Source organism: Ranitomeya variabilis, chromosome 4 (assembly GCF_051348905.1).
Source record: "Ranitomeya variabilis isolate aRanVar5 chromosome 4, aRanVar5.hap1, whole genome shotgun sequence".
Taxonomy (NCBI): Eukaryota; Metazoa; Chordata; class Amphibia; order Anura; family Dendrobatidae; genus Ranitomeya; species Ranitomeya variabilis.
The window spans coordinates 702780222-702795357 of record NC_135235.1 but is presented as its reverse complement, the minus strand read 5'-3'; the positions used below and the strand labels follow the sequence as shown (position 1 = coordinate 702795357).

The following is a 15136-nucleotide window of genomic DNA, read 5'->3' as shown; positions in this document are numbered from 1 at the left end:
CATCAGTAGCCATAGAGGTTGCAGTTTTTCAACTCATCCGCTGCCCCATTGTAATGTCCGGGGAGGAGGGGGCAGAGTTCCGGCCGCGCATGCGCGGTCAGAAATGGCGGACACGACGCACAAAAAAAGTTACATGTAACGTTTTTTTGTGCCGACGGTCCACCAAAACACGACGCATCCGTCACACGACGGATGCGACGTGTGGCCATACGTCGCACTGCGTCGCTAATGTAAGTCTATGGGGAAAAAACGCATCCTGCAGACAACTTTGCAGGATGCGTTTTTTTCTCCTAAATGACGCATTGCGACGTATTCCAAACTACGCTAGTGTGAAAGTAGCCTTACTCTCAATCCCATCTGCAAGGTCATTAATTAAGAGGTTAAAAAGAATTGGTCCTAGCACAGATCCCTGCAGTCCCTACTGCTGACTATATCCCATTTAGAGAACGTACCATTTATGATAACTCTTTGTTTCCTGTCATTTAGCCAATTCCTTACCCATCTGCATAGTTCCCCCAGTCCTTGCTTCTGTAGCTTCAGTATAAGGGCTTGTTTCCACTTGCGAGAAACACGTCCGTGTCTCGCATGTGGAAACCAAGCTGTGGCGCCGGCACTCCACAGCGGAGCGTGCGGCCGCATAGGAACACATGGAGCTGCACGCTCCGCTCCAAAGTGCCGGCGCTAGAGCTTGGTTTCCACATGCGAGACACGGACGTGTTTCTCGCAAGTGGAAAAAAGTCCTATGGCTGTTATGTGGTATAGAATCAAATGTCTTTGCAAAGTCCAGATAAATCACATCATTACCAACATCCAGATTTGCACTCACCTCCTCATAGAAATACATCATGTTAGTTAGACATGACTTATCCTTCATGAGTCCATGCTGGTTGTCAGTTATTATATTATTCTCTGCAATATATCTCTGCAGGTCATCTTTTATGATGCCCTAAAATTTTTTGCACACTATTGATGTCAGTCTTACCAGACGGTAGTTACCTGGATCCACCTTCTTACCTTCCTTAAATATCAGTACCACATCAGCCATCCTCCAATGTTCAAATTGCTCAGACACATGAGTACTTCTTTTTGTGTTTAACTATTATTTCAGATGGGGAACTTGGATTTTTGCCTTGTTGAATGATAACTGAAACAGACGGTGCATTGGTGAACATGGATGAAAAGTGCCTGTTTAATATCTCAGCCTTTTCTTTGTCTTCTATAACAACTACAGTATCTTGTTAGCGTTTTTAAGGGGCCGAAATTATCTTTTTTTTTCTCTTTGGCATTGATTAATATAAAGGCACGGGGGGTCAGCGGGTGCTCTGGTTCGCAAGCCGAAACTACATGGACTAGGGATCATCCTAACGAACGCCCACTCTCCTTTTACCATGGGCGTAATACTACTCAGACAGCACAGAGTGAGGGTAAAACAGTGTGGCAATATTTTATTTAACCACAAAAAAGGCAAATAATACATAGAATAGTCCCAGCAAAAATACTCAAAATGGTGCACATTAGAGTCTCACCTTTCCGCTGACTCTCCGGCATAAGAGCCGCTGTTACTTCAGAGCTTCCAGGGCCGACGACCCCACCTGTGGCACGCACACAGAGAGGAGGTAATGACAAGCTTAGGAAGATGAATGAGCGTGTTAATGTGGATATAATCTGTGCTGCTGAGTAGATGTAGGTCCAGACGTATTTCACATAAAGAGAGGTGGTTTATTCAATGTGTTTCGAAGTCTACACGACTAGGATACTGTCTTATACAGTATATACAAAATTAAAAATAAGGCGCCATTGGCATCACCTGACAAACAGTCAATGTCAGAGTTCACAGATACAGCACATGACATATTCAAGAATTGATGTATATTTGAGTAAAATATTTAAGCATTGAAATTTCATGGTATTAACCTAATTTCATATTCCATAGTGCAAAGATGAAAAAAGAAAAATTTGGAAAATTTGGTTCATACCATGCCCCCTTGTGACCGTCACCTTCCTTGGTATAATCAGATCCTTGGAGAGATATTTGTATTGTCCCCTTATATACTTATACATGGTTATTAGATGGCACCTCAGTCATCTTTTTTCTAGACTAAATAATCCTAACTTTGCTAATCTCTCTGGGTATTGTAGTTCCCCCCCATCTGCTTTATTAATTGTGTTGCCCTCTTTTGTACTCGCTCTAGTTCCATTATATTCTTCCTGAGCACCAGTGCCCAAAACTGTACATAGTACTCCATGTGCTGTCTATCCAGAGATTTGTGCAGAGACAGTATAATGCTTTCTTAAATTTAAATACATCTGGACCTACATCTATTCAGCAGCACAGATTATATCCACATTAACCCGTTCATTCATCTACAGCATGGTCACTTGCTGACCCGTGGATCTGCTGCAGCGGATAACTTTATATGCTTTATCAAAAGCTCCATCTGATGAGTAGAATTTGATTATATCAATTCGCTTTGCGTTGGATAACACCCTATTTGCGCTGATTTCTCCAACAGCATTCCTAAGCTTAGGAAGATGACAGTCCATTGAGGTACAAGGCCAGTGAACCCGAGATTCAAAACCTGGCTTCTCCGAAAATCTCCATGGAGCCAGATGACCAGTGAGTTCCATTCCTGGCTTTCACAAATGTATCCATGAGGCTCAAGTGACCGGAGGGTCCAAATCCTGACTTCCCCATGGTTCAGTGATGGTCAATGGAGCACACCTGCATTCTTTCAACAGGGGCCATGTTCCCCTAAGCTGGCATCCTGTAGAATGACAATTCTGTGTCCCTTGTGATGAAGCTATGATGTCTTTGTTGCTCTCCTGTAGAGAGACTTTGGATGTTTGGATGTCTTGGCTGAATATCTGTCTCATTTTACAGAGGCACCTAACATCTTTTTATTGTTAACAAGTGTCATTCAAGCCAGCATTCACAGGTAAAGTGGAAGAACAGTGATGAAATCAACTTGCATAATTTGATTATTTAATCCATTTGCATAGTTTACCCTGAGGAGTCACAGATTATGGGGTTGTTATAAAATGTTATATTTAGGGGGGTTTTGTGTTGTCTCCTTATAAGGCCGGAGTCACACTAGACCGTAATACGGACAATTGCAATATGATAAAAAATCGCATAGCGCTCGGCCCAATGTTAATCTATGGGGCAGCTCCCATCATCCGTTATTTTCTTGGCCGTATTCAGGATCCGAGTGAAATCGCAGCATGCTGCGATTGTCAGCGTATCTTGGCCGAGAATCGCCAATGCAAGTCTATGGGTGCGATAAAAAAATCGGATTACACACAGACCATGCGTGTGCATTGCGAGAAATACGGAAGACTTCTCCAGGTGACAGGAAATTGAATCATCCATTATCAGGAAGCTTTGGCATGCTAATTTCTGGGCCACACTGGATTGAAAAGCAGGAAGCAAGCCTCCACGGAGTGTACTGTGTAGCAGCATGGCCAGGCATAAAAATGTGGAGATGCTGATTGCTCTGGTCCATGATGGACCAGAATTATGTGACCAACGTGATGCACATTATGCGGACCGTGCACGTAAAGACGCAGCATGGAGGGCAATCTGTAGCCACATGTTCCCCGATTTTGATGAGCGACCTCATGAGGTTCAGCAAGAAATTTGTAAGTACCATCCTTTACCAAAATTGTGATTAAAATTGTGTTCCTGATAAAACTAACCATGAACACATCATATGTGGTGTGTTTATTAGTGAGGTAAATGTTAAAATCTCTTGCTTGCGGATGCAAAATCATCAACATGACACCCAAATATGGTTTAAATGTACTAGCAATAGTCCTTTTATATAGGACAAAGGGACTTTTATGTCCCCCTAGGCTCCAGGGCCCGTGTGCGATTGCAAACTCTGTACCTGTTGGAGTTATGTGCTTGATAGTTAAAACAATTCTTGTGTTTCTTTGCAGTGAATGATGTCACTAGACGCTGGCGGAGTTGCAGGGACCAATACCGGCGTGAACGTCAACTTTTTGGGCGTAGTGGTGATGCAGCCCCCCCAAAAAGAAAATATCTTTAATTTGAGCGTGCATGCATGTTCCAAAAATTTTTTAACACGTTCTAACGTGAATATGTTTTTGTAAAAACTTTTTTTACATTTTTTGAAATCCAGAACAGAGTCAAATCTGACAGAAAGGGAAACTGCATCTGACTCAGAGGTGGTGATTGACCCCGTTGGTGAAGGTGCCGAAGTGGCTGGACCATCTGCCCAACCAACAAGCAGCAACCAACCACCACAACCAGCAGCAGCATCTTCTGCCACACAGGAGGCCACTCCAGAGGTGGAGGAAGGCGCCCATAGCAGCAGTCCAACCTTGGCTCTGGATACATCACTACAGCCTACTACAAGACCACACCTGTTGTGAATTCCGTTCTCGGGCTCCCTCCTGTGGTCGTGAATGGTACTTTGTTGAGTTCTGTTCGTGGGCTCCCTCTGGTGGCTTTGAGTGATACTGCTGGTCTTTAGCTGGGCTCCAGCTGCCTCGTTTTCTGCAGTGCTGGTTGCCTATTTAACTCAACCTAGATCTTTACTTGTTGCCAGCTGTCATTGTATTCAGTATTGGTTCAGTTCTCTCTGGGACTTCATGTGTGACCTGTCTCCTCTTGGAGAAGCTAAGTTCATGCTAGTTCATTTTTGCTCATTGCTTTTGGAAAATGTTTCTCAGTATATGATAAGTTCAGTCCAGCTTGCTTATATGCTATTTTCTTGCTAGCTGGAAGCTCTGGGGAGCAAAGTTGCTCCCTCACGTCGTGAGTCAGTGTGAGGGTCTTTTGTACTCTCTGCGTGGATATTTTGTAGTATTTTATACTGACCGCACAGTTCCCTTGCTATCTTCATACTATTTAGTACTAGTGGGCCTCTTTTGCTAAAACCTGTTTTCATTCCTATGTTTGTATTTTCCTCTTAACTCACCGTCATTATTTGTGGGGGGCTGACTTTACTTTGGGGAAATTTCTCTGAGGCAAGTGAGGCTTTTGTTTCTCTCTAGGGGTAGCTAGCTCTCAGGCTGTGAAGAGGTGTCTAGGGAGAGTTAGATACGCTCCACGGCTGCCTATAGTGTGTGTGATAGGATCAGGTTTGCGGTCAGTAAAGTTCCCACGTTCCCAGAGCTTGTCCTATATTTCTGGTTTACCTATCAGGTCTTTCCAAGTGTTCCTAACCACCAGCACCATAACAGTAAATGAACTAGCATGAACTTAGCTTCTCCAAGAGGAGACAGGTCACACATGAAGTCCCAGAGAGAACTGAACCAATACTGAATACAATGACAGCTGGCAACAAGTAAAGATCTAGGTGGAGTTAAATAGGCAACCAGCACTGCAGAAAACGAGGCAGCTGGAGCCCAGCTAAAGACCAGCAGTATCACTCAAAGCCTCCAGAGGGAGCCCACGAACAGAACTCAACAAAGTACCATTCACGACCACAGGAGGGAGCCCGAGAACGGAATTCACAACACACACCGTGGTCGGCGCAGAAAGGTGCCTTCTACCACTGGCACCAGGAGGCAAGTGGATACAGGGGTGTTGGACTATTTGTCCAGGGCATACCATGACGATGGGGAGGAAGCGTACTTCTGCAGTCTTGCCCGCTACTTACGTCCCATTCCGCGCTCACTCAGGCTGCGGACCAAAGGTTGTCTACAAATGGTGATAGATGCAGCAACACCCCCAAACAACTCTACTCCTGTGTTTAACTACCTAGAAAGTTGGCAAATGTCATCTACAAACCTTCTGGCGGTGCAAGACCTTCCACAGGAACAAACACAACCAGTCGCTTCACCACCCCTGCCACGTATAGCACAACAACAGCCTGCCCAAAGCAACCAACAAACTCAACTTAGGCCAATTTATGAGTATCCAGCAACTGCCCAATCTGACCACTTGAACAGACACACGTTTGGAGGCTGGTCCCAACATGTGTCTGCTCGACATGGCCATATTGGGGGATATGACCAAATGGGACAATCCAGTACACAGGAGTTAATGCACTTCTACCCTCAACAACAATTTTTACCTCAGCCACAGGATAGATCCTTGCAACACCACCCTCCATATATATCTGGCATACCACAGGTTGACAGTCAGGTTGGTCATCCACCTAGGCAAAGTTCCGCCCATGCTGGACACCCGCCATCACCATCACCACCCTCAACCTACCAGAACCTGTAATTTTTTTAAACAACTTTTTGGCCTGTCATTTGCGCTGTTTTTACTATGTTATGCTTTCTTGTTTGCTCAGGTTAATATGCCTACAATTACATATGATGTGAGTATGTTGTTGGCTACTAGATATATGCTTTGAGCAGTAAAAATGGTTTTACAAATATGAGTGTTATGTAGTGTTCTGACTACATACATGATGTGACTACTTAACAAAATAAGTATTTTGTAAGGACAAACATACTACACAATTCAAACAGGAACATTATGCTATTTATTAAGTTAGAATATAACTAAAGATTAAAGCAAAACAGCATTGTCTTGCCAGACAGTCAATCCCTCTGGTGACACAAAATAATTTAAGACATAACGAACTTTTAGGCCTGAGGGCTGACGACGTGAAGGAAGAACACGTGTAGTAGACATAACAGTATTTGCATAATCAACTTCATCATCAGCAGATGATGGGCAATCATGGTATCTTGCAAAGTTGTGAAGAACAACACATGCTTTTATCACGCCATTGACATTGCCTTCACTCAGTTGAATTGCGGACTGAAGTACCTGCCATTTTGCAGTGAGAATGCCAAAGGAACACTACCAGACGGCGGGCGCGGGAAAGACGCAAATTAAAAATTAGCCGCCGGTAGTCCTGGCCTCTCCGTGGATAGGGCCTCATGACGTTCCTTGATAATTGAAACGCCTCATCTGCTACCATCATGTAAGGCACCGCATCCAAATTAGCCCCTGGTATGTGACTTGGGGGTGGGCGATCCAAATCATTGTTGCGCAGCCGCCGACCCATAATAGAAGAACTGAAGACTCTAGAGTCTCCAGTTCTCCCATAGGCCCCAATATCTACAATTATAAACCTGTAGTTGCTGTCGACCAGGGCCAACAGCACTACAGAGAAAAACTGTTTATAATTATAGATTTGGGTCCCTGAGTTCGGCGGCTTACGCACACGGATGTGCTTTCCGGCCAGAGCACCAATACAGTGCGGAAACTGGCAGGTGTCCTGAAATCCTTGGGCAATACGTAACCAGTCTGTCATTTTAGGCTCAGGCATCACCTCTTGATAGAGTCTTCTCCAGATTTCCGAACATGTATCCCGCACAATTCCAGAAATTGTGGATTTGACCAGTAAAAACACTAAATGCAGTGCCGCATATGAAAGGCCAGTGGCAAGGAATCTAAAGGAAAACAGAGTATGTTTTAAAAAATGCAAAATTGAACACATTACAATGTTAGGCTGGTTTCACAGTTGCGTTTTTGGACGCTGCGTTTTAGCGCTAAAAAACGCATGCGGTTTTTTTTCTATACTTAACATTAAAAATGCATGCTTTTTTTGCATGCGTTTTGACGCGTTTTCAGCAACGCATGCGTTTTTTGATGCGTGCGCTCAGTTGCAGAAATGCAACCTGTAGTAATTTCTAGAGGCGTTTTTTTGCCGCAAAAAAACGCATGCGTTTATTCGCGGCAAAAAAATGTATTGCTGTCTATGTAAACGCATGCGTTTTTAAGCACATGCGTTTGCATGCGTTTCTATAGAAAAACACAAAAAAACACAAAAAAAACAAGAAAACCCTAACCCTAACCCTTGGGTTACTAGGGATCCTAACCCTAACCCTAAGGTTAGGATCCCTAGTAACCCTAGGGATCCTAACCCTAACCCTAAACCTAACCCTAGGGATCCTAACCCTAACCGTTAGGGTTAGGATCCTAACCCTTAGGGTTAGGGTTAGGATCCCTAGGGTAACGGTTAGGGTTAGGATCCCTAGTAACCCTAGGAATCCTAACCCTAACCCTAGGCATCCTAACCCTAACCCTTAGGGTTAGGGTTAGGATCCTAACCCTTAGGGTTAGGGTTAGGATCCCTAGGGTTATGGTTAGGGGTAGGGTTAGGGTTAGGTTCCCAAGGGTTAGGGGTAGGGGTAGGGTTAGGTTTTGTATCCCTAGGGTTAGGGTTTGGATCCCTTTATCACCTTGATGGTGGGGGGTGGCTTATCAGTGACCTGGTGACCAGGACATTCTTCTAATAAAAAGCTAACCCTAACCCTAACCCTAGGGATCCTAACCCTAACCCTAGCTAATTCTATTAATAGTGGGTTTTCTAATTGATTTTGATGATTGGCAGCTGTCACACACTTCTCAGCATGCGTTTAAAAAACGCAAACGCATGAAAAAATGCATGTAAACGCGGCAAAATGCCGCGTTTTTTTTTCATGCAAAACGCATGCGTCTAAAAACCGCAGCGTTTGCATGTGTTTTTTTCACCACCTGCGTTTTTTTAAAAAACGCTGCAGATCAAATCGCAAGTGTGAAACCAGCCTTATATGGGCAAAAACTAAGATTAGATAACTAAGAAGCCATGTTTAAGCAAACATTAAGGACATGCGATGGCTTTGATGTTCTATAAACTAAAATATTATAAAAGCACAAATGATGTTGAAGCTACATAACAATTTAACCCCTTAACGACCGCCGATATGCCTTTTAACGGCGGCAGTTAAGGGTACTTAAACCACAGCGCCGTTAATTATCGGCGCTGTGGAAAAAGTGAATAGTGCCCCCCAGAGTTGGATTTTCTCTGGGGTCTCGGCTACACCAGAGAACATGATTCAGGGTTTTTTTTACCGCAAAAAAAAAAAGCGATTTCCCATTTAATTTCTCTGTCCTCCGATGTGATCGCACATCACAGGACAGAAATGGGGTCCCCGATCGCCCCCCGATACTTACCTGTCTTCCCCCGGTGCTCCTCGTGGCTCCCGATGGGCGCTGCCATCTTGCTCGCTGGCCGGCACCCGGAAGATCTTTGGGGTCTCGGCTGCAGGGGATAGCCGAGACCCCAAAGAACATGATCGGGGTCGGTAAAAACCTGTTTTGTGATCGCCGGTAATTAACCGTTTACCGGCGACCGCAAAAAAAAAAGCGGTGTGGCATTCTCTGTCCTCTGATGTGATCGCACATCAGAGGACAGAGAAATAGGGGGATTCGGGAACCCTGTTATACTTTCTGGTGTCCCTGGGTCCTCCTGCTTTCCCTCCTACCCGCCGGCTTCTTCATCCGGTAAGAAAATGGCGGGCGCATGCGCAGTGCGCCTGCCATGATCTGCCAGCCGGCAGCTAGAGGAGCTGGGGCTAAATTTAGGGTTAGGGTTGGGGCTAAATTTAGGGTTAGGGTTGGAGCTAAATTTAGGGTTAGGGTTGGGGCTAAACTTAGGGTTAGGGCTAGGGTTGGGGCTAAAGTTAGGGCTAGGGTTAGGGCTAAAGTTAGGGTTAGGGTTGGGGCTAAATTTAGGGTTGGGGCTTAAGTTAGGGTTAGAGCTAGGGTTGGTGTTATGGACCTGGTGGTTAGGAGCACCTGGAATGACCTGATGAGTAAACTCAAAAAACGGAACTAGCTCTGGGGAAGTGGGAACTCTGCTGACCGCAAACTCTACTCCTATCGCACACACTAAAAATAGCCGTGGAGCGTACCTAACTCTCCCTAGACGCCTCTTCACAGCCTAAGAGCTAACTACCCCTAAAGATAGAAATATAAGCCTAACCTTGCCTCAGAGAAATTTCCCCAAAGGTAAAGGCAGCCCCCCACATATATTCACTGTGAGTTAAGAGGAAAGTCACAAACACAGGAATGAAACAGGTTTTAGCATAGGAGGCCAGACTTACTAAATAGTCAGAGGATAGAAAAGAATACTATGCGGTCAGCATAAAAAAACTACAAAACCACGCAGAGTGTGCAAAAAGACCCCCGCACCGACTCACGGTGTGGAGGTGCAACACTGCACCCCAGAGCTTCCAGCTAGCAAGGAAACATCATGATAGCAAGCTGGACAAGAATTTAGCAGAGCTAAGAAATATATTCAGGCAGCAGTAACAACAAATGAACCAGCAGGGACTTAGCTTCTGCTGGAGTAGACAGGTCGTCAGAGAAGTCCAAGAGAGATCTGAACCAATTCTGATACATTGACAGCTGGCATCAGGTAACGATCTGAGTGGAGTTAAATAGGGAAGCAGCATAGCAACATAACGAGAGCAGCTGATAAAGTCAACCTAGTGACCAGCAGTTCTGCTCGAAGCCACCAGAGGGAGCCCAAGAGCAGAACTAACCAAAGTACCATTCATGACCACAGGAGGGAGTCCGAGAACGGAATTCACAACAGGTTGGGGCTAAAGTTAGGGCTAGGGTTCGGGCTAAAGTTAGGGCTAGGGTTGCGGCTAAAGTTAGAGTTGGGATTAGGGTTAGTGTTTGGATTAGGGTTGGCATTAGGGTTACGTTTGGCATTAGGGTTAAGGTTAGGGTTGGGATTAGGGTTAGGGGTGTATTGGGATTAGGGTTAGGTTTGAGGTTAGGGTTGAGATTAGGAATAGGGGTGTGTTGGATTTAGGGTTTTGATTAGGGTTATGGTTAGGGTTGAGATTAGGGATGTTTTGGGGTTAGGGTTGTGATTAGGATTATGGATCGGGTTGGGATTAGGGTTGGAGTTAGAATTGGGGGGTTTCCACTGTTTAGGAACATCAGGGGGTCTCCAAACACGACAGCCAATTTTGCGCTTAAAAAGTCAAATGGTGCTCCCTCCCTTTTGAGCTCTGCCGTGAGCCCAAACAGTGGTTTACCCCCACATATGGGGATACAGTGTACTCGGGATAAATTGGACAACAACTTTTGGGGTCCAATTTCTCCTGTTACCTTTGTGAAAATAAAAACTTGGGGGCTAAAAAATATTTTTTGTGGAAAAATGTTTTATTTTATTTTCACGACTCTGCATTATAAACTTCTGTGAAGCACTTGGGCATTCAAAGTTCTCACCACACATCTAGATAAGTTCCATGGGGGGTCTAGTTTCCAAAATGGGGTCACTTGTGGGGGGTTTCTACTGTTTAGGTACATCAGGAGCTCAGCAAACGCAACATAACGCCCGCAGACCATTCTATCAAAGTCTGCATTCCAAAACGGCGCTCCTTCCCTTTCCGAGCTCTGCCGTGCGCCCTAACAGTGGTCCCCCCACACATGGGGTACCAGCATACTCATGACAAATTGGACAACAACTTTTGGGGTCCAATTTCTCTTGTTACCCTTGTGAAAATAAAAACTTGGGGGCTAAAAAATATTTTTTGTGGAAAAATTTTTTTTTTATTTTCACGACTCTGCATTATAAACTTCTGTGAAGCACTTGGGCATTCAAAGTTCTCACCACACATCTAGATAAGTTCCTTGGGGGTCTAGTTTCCAAAATGGGGTCACTTGTGGGGAGTTTCTACTGTTTAGGTACATCAGGGGCTCTGCAAACGCAACATAATGCCCGCAGACCATTCTATCAAAGTCTGCATTCCAAAACGGTGCTCCTTCCCTTCCGAGCTCTGCCATGCGCCTAAACAGTGGTTTACCCCCACATATGGGGTATCATAATCAGTCTACTCAGCATAAATTGAACAATAAATTTCTCCTGTTACCCTTGTGAAAGTAAAAATTTGGGGGTGAAAAAATCATTTTTGTGGAAATAATGTGATTTTTTTTTATTTTCATTGCTCTACATTATAAACTTCTGTGAAGCAGTTGGGGGTTCATAGTGCTCACCACACATCTAGATAAGCTCTTTGGGGGGTCTAGTTTCCAAAATGGGGTCACTTGTGGGGGGTTTCTACTGTTTAGGTACATCAGGAGCTCTGCAAATGCAACATGATGCCCGCAGACCATCCCATCAAAGTCTGCATTCCAAGCGGCGCTCCTTCCTTCCGAGCCCCGATGTGTGCCCAAACAGTGCTCCCCCCCCACATATGGGGTATCGACATACTCAGGAGAAATTGCACAACTTTTGTGGTCTAATTTCTCCTGTTACCCTTGTCAAAATAAAAATTTGGGGGCAGAAAGATCATTTTTGTAGAAAAAATGCGATTTTTTTATTTTTTTATTTTCACGGCTCTACGTTATAAACTTCTGTGAAGCACCTGGGGGTTTAAAGAGCTCACCACACATCTAGATAAGTTCCTTAAGGGGTCTAGTTTCCAAAATTGTGTCACTTGTGGGGGGTTTCCACTGTTTAGGCACATCAGGGGCTCTCTAAACGTGACATGGCATCCGAAATCAATTCCAGCCAATTCTACTTTGAAAAAGTCAAACGGCGCTCCTTCTCTTCCAAGCTCTGCGGTGCTCCCAAACAGTGGTTTATCCCCACATATGGGGTATCTGCATATTCAGGAGAAATTGCACAACAAAATTTATGGTTAAATTTCCTTTTTTACACTTGGGAAAATAAAAAAAATGGTTCTGAAGTAAAATGTTTGCAAAAAAAAGTTAAATGTTCATTTTTCCTTCCACATTGTTTCAGTTCCTGTGAAACACCTGAAGGGTTAATAAACTTCTTGAATGTGGTTTTGAGCACCTTGAGGGGTGTAGTTTTTAGAATGGTGTCACACTTGGTTATTTTCTATCATATAGACCCCTCAAAATGACTTCAAATGTGATGTGATTCCTAAAAAAAAATGGTGTTGTAAAAATGAGAAATTGCTGGTCAACTTTTAACCCTTATAACTCCCTAACAAAAAAAAATTTTGTTTCCAAAATTGTTCTGATGTAAAGTAGACATGTGGGAAATGTTATTTATTAACTATTTTTTTGTGACATATCTCTCTGATTTAAGGGCATAAAAATACAAAGTTTGAAAATTTCAAAATTTTAAATTTTTTTGCCATATTTCTTTTTTTTTCATAAATAATCGCAAGTAATGTTACCACTAACATGAAGTACAATATGTCACGAAAAAACAGTCTCAGAATCAGCGGGATCTGTTAAAGCGTTCCAGAGTTGTAGCCTCATAAAGTGACAGTGGTCAGCCCTTTCTTGGCCAACAGATACAGTATAATGTTCCCACAGTATCCCCCACACATTATGATAGTACAAGATGTCCCACACAATATTCTTCCACCCAAACCACTACTGTAGATAATAAATCCTCACTTATCCCATTCTTGATACCGTACAGTGCCAGTTTCTTGGCTCCCACACACACACAGTACAATTTTTCCACAGTACCTGCATCCCCAATTTATTTAGGGTATTTTTCATGTAATATAAAGAAGCCTACAAAAAAAGCTAAAAAAACCTAATATAAAGAGAAAATAAAACACTGTACATGGAGATATTGACGTCAAACAACTCCTGTCTTGTTGTTCTTACAAACAAGCTTTTATAAAAGCCTCAAACTTCGGTGTGTGAATCAGACAAGAGATCTAACGTGATAGAAGATTACAGTGCGGGGAAGACGGGAAGCAGTCCTAAAGACCAGAGGTCCCCAATCTTTTTTGCACCAGGAACCGGCTTTAAGCAAGACCAGTTTTCCATGGCCCGGTGGGGGTGGGGCAGGGGCGGGGCTTTGGTCATATGGGGGTGGGGTTATGGAGGGATGGAGCTTAGTGCATACTTATCATATAATTATGACATTTATAATGAGAATGTGATTCAACTTACCATAGGTTCAGAATGAGTGGGAGCACCATGCTTGTTTCCCTGGTGCTCTGCACCATTATTGCCCCATAGCTGTGCCATATAGTGCTCTGCACCATTATTGCCCCATAGCTGTGCCATACAGTGCTCTGCACCGTTTATTATTGCCCCATAGCTGTGCCATACAGTGCTCTGCACCGTTTATTATTTCCCCATAGCTGTGCCATACAGTGCTCTGCACCGTTCATAATTGCCCCATAGCTGTGCCATATAGTGCTCTGCACCGTTCATAATTGCCCCATAGCTGTGCCATATAGTGCTCTGCACCATTATTGCCCCATAGCTGTGCCATACAGTGCTCTGCATCATTATTGCCCCATAGCTGTGCCATACAGTGCTCTGCACCATTATTGCCCCATAGCTGTGCCATACAGTGCTCTGCACCATTATTGCCCCATAGCTGTGCCATGTAGTGCTCTGCACCATTATTGCCCCATAGCTGTGCCATACAGTGCTCTGCACCATTATTGCCCCATAGCTGTGCCATATAGTGCTCTGCACCATTATTGCCCCATAGCTGTGCCATATAGTGCTCTGCACCATTATTGCCCCATAGCTGTGCCATACAGTGCTCTGCACCATTATTGCCCCATAGCTGTGCCATACAGTGCTCTGCACCGTTTATTATTGCCCCATAGCTGTGCCATATAGCGCTCTGCACCGTCCATTATTGCCCCATAGCTGTGCTGCTGCTGCAATAAAAATAATAAATGACATACTCACCTCTCTTGCTTGCAGCTCCTCAGCGTCCGGTCCCGGCGTCTCTCCGCACTGACTGATCAGGCAGAGGGCGGCGCGCACACTATATGCGTCATCGCGCCCTCTGACCTGCACAGTCAGTGAGGAGAGACGCCGGGAAGATGGAGACAGTGCCCGGCGTGTGGAACGAGGACAGGTGAATATGTAATACTTACCTGCTCCCGGCGTCCCGCTCCTTCCCCCGGACAGCTGGTCTTCGGTGCCGCAGCCTCTTCCTCTATCAGCGGTCACCGGCACCGCTGATTAGAGAAATGAATTATGCGGCTCCACCCCTATGGGAGGTGGAGCAGCCTATTCATTTCTCTAATGAGCGGTCCCATGTGACCGCTGTACAGGGGAAGAGCTGCTGCACCCGGAGACCGTGGGACGGGCAGGGGGAGCGTCAGGATCGCCGGGACTAGGTAAGTATGCCTCAGCGCCCTCTCCCCCTCACCCGCCGACCCCACCGCCGACCGTGACTCGAGTATAAGCCGAGGGGGCACTTTCAGCCCAAAAATTTGGGCTGAAAATCTCGGCTTATACTCGAGTATATACGGTAGCTGTCAGCGGCGCCGCGGACCGGCTGAAAAACCCCAACGGCCCGGTCCTGGTCCGCGGACCGGCGGTTGGGGACCTCTGCTATAGACGGTTAATGGTGATGGAGTCAGTGACAGACTTTGGCCAAATATTTTTCTAGAGCTG

General features: G+C 44.9%; 2 protein-coding genes across 2 annotated transcripts in view; one reads left to right on the top strand and one right to left on the bottom strand.

The window, feature by feature from the left end:
- Nucleotides 1-15136, bottom strand: part of LOC143766432 (uncharacterized) — an 805019-nt gene that overhangs the window by 427548 nt on the left and 362335 nt on the right. The window lies entirely within an intron of this gene.
- Nucleotides 1-15136, top strand: part of LOC143766438 (uncharacterized) — a 92700-nt gene that overhangs the window by 3569 nt on the left and 73995 nt on the right. Inside the window, exon 2 of the mRNA XM_077254129.1 lies at nucleotides 2514-2936. The gene's annotated coding sequence lies outside the window, so the exon portion shown is untranslated. The remainder of the gene's footprint in view (nucleotides 1-2513; nucleotides 2937-15136) is intronic.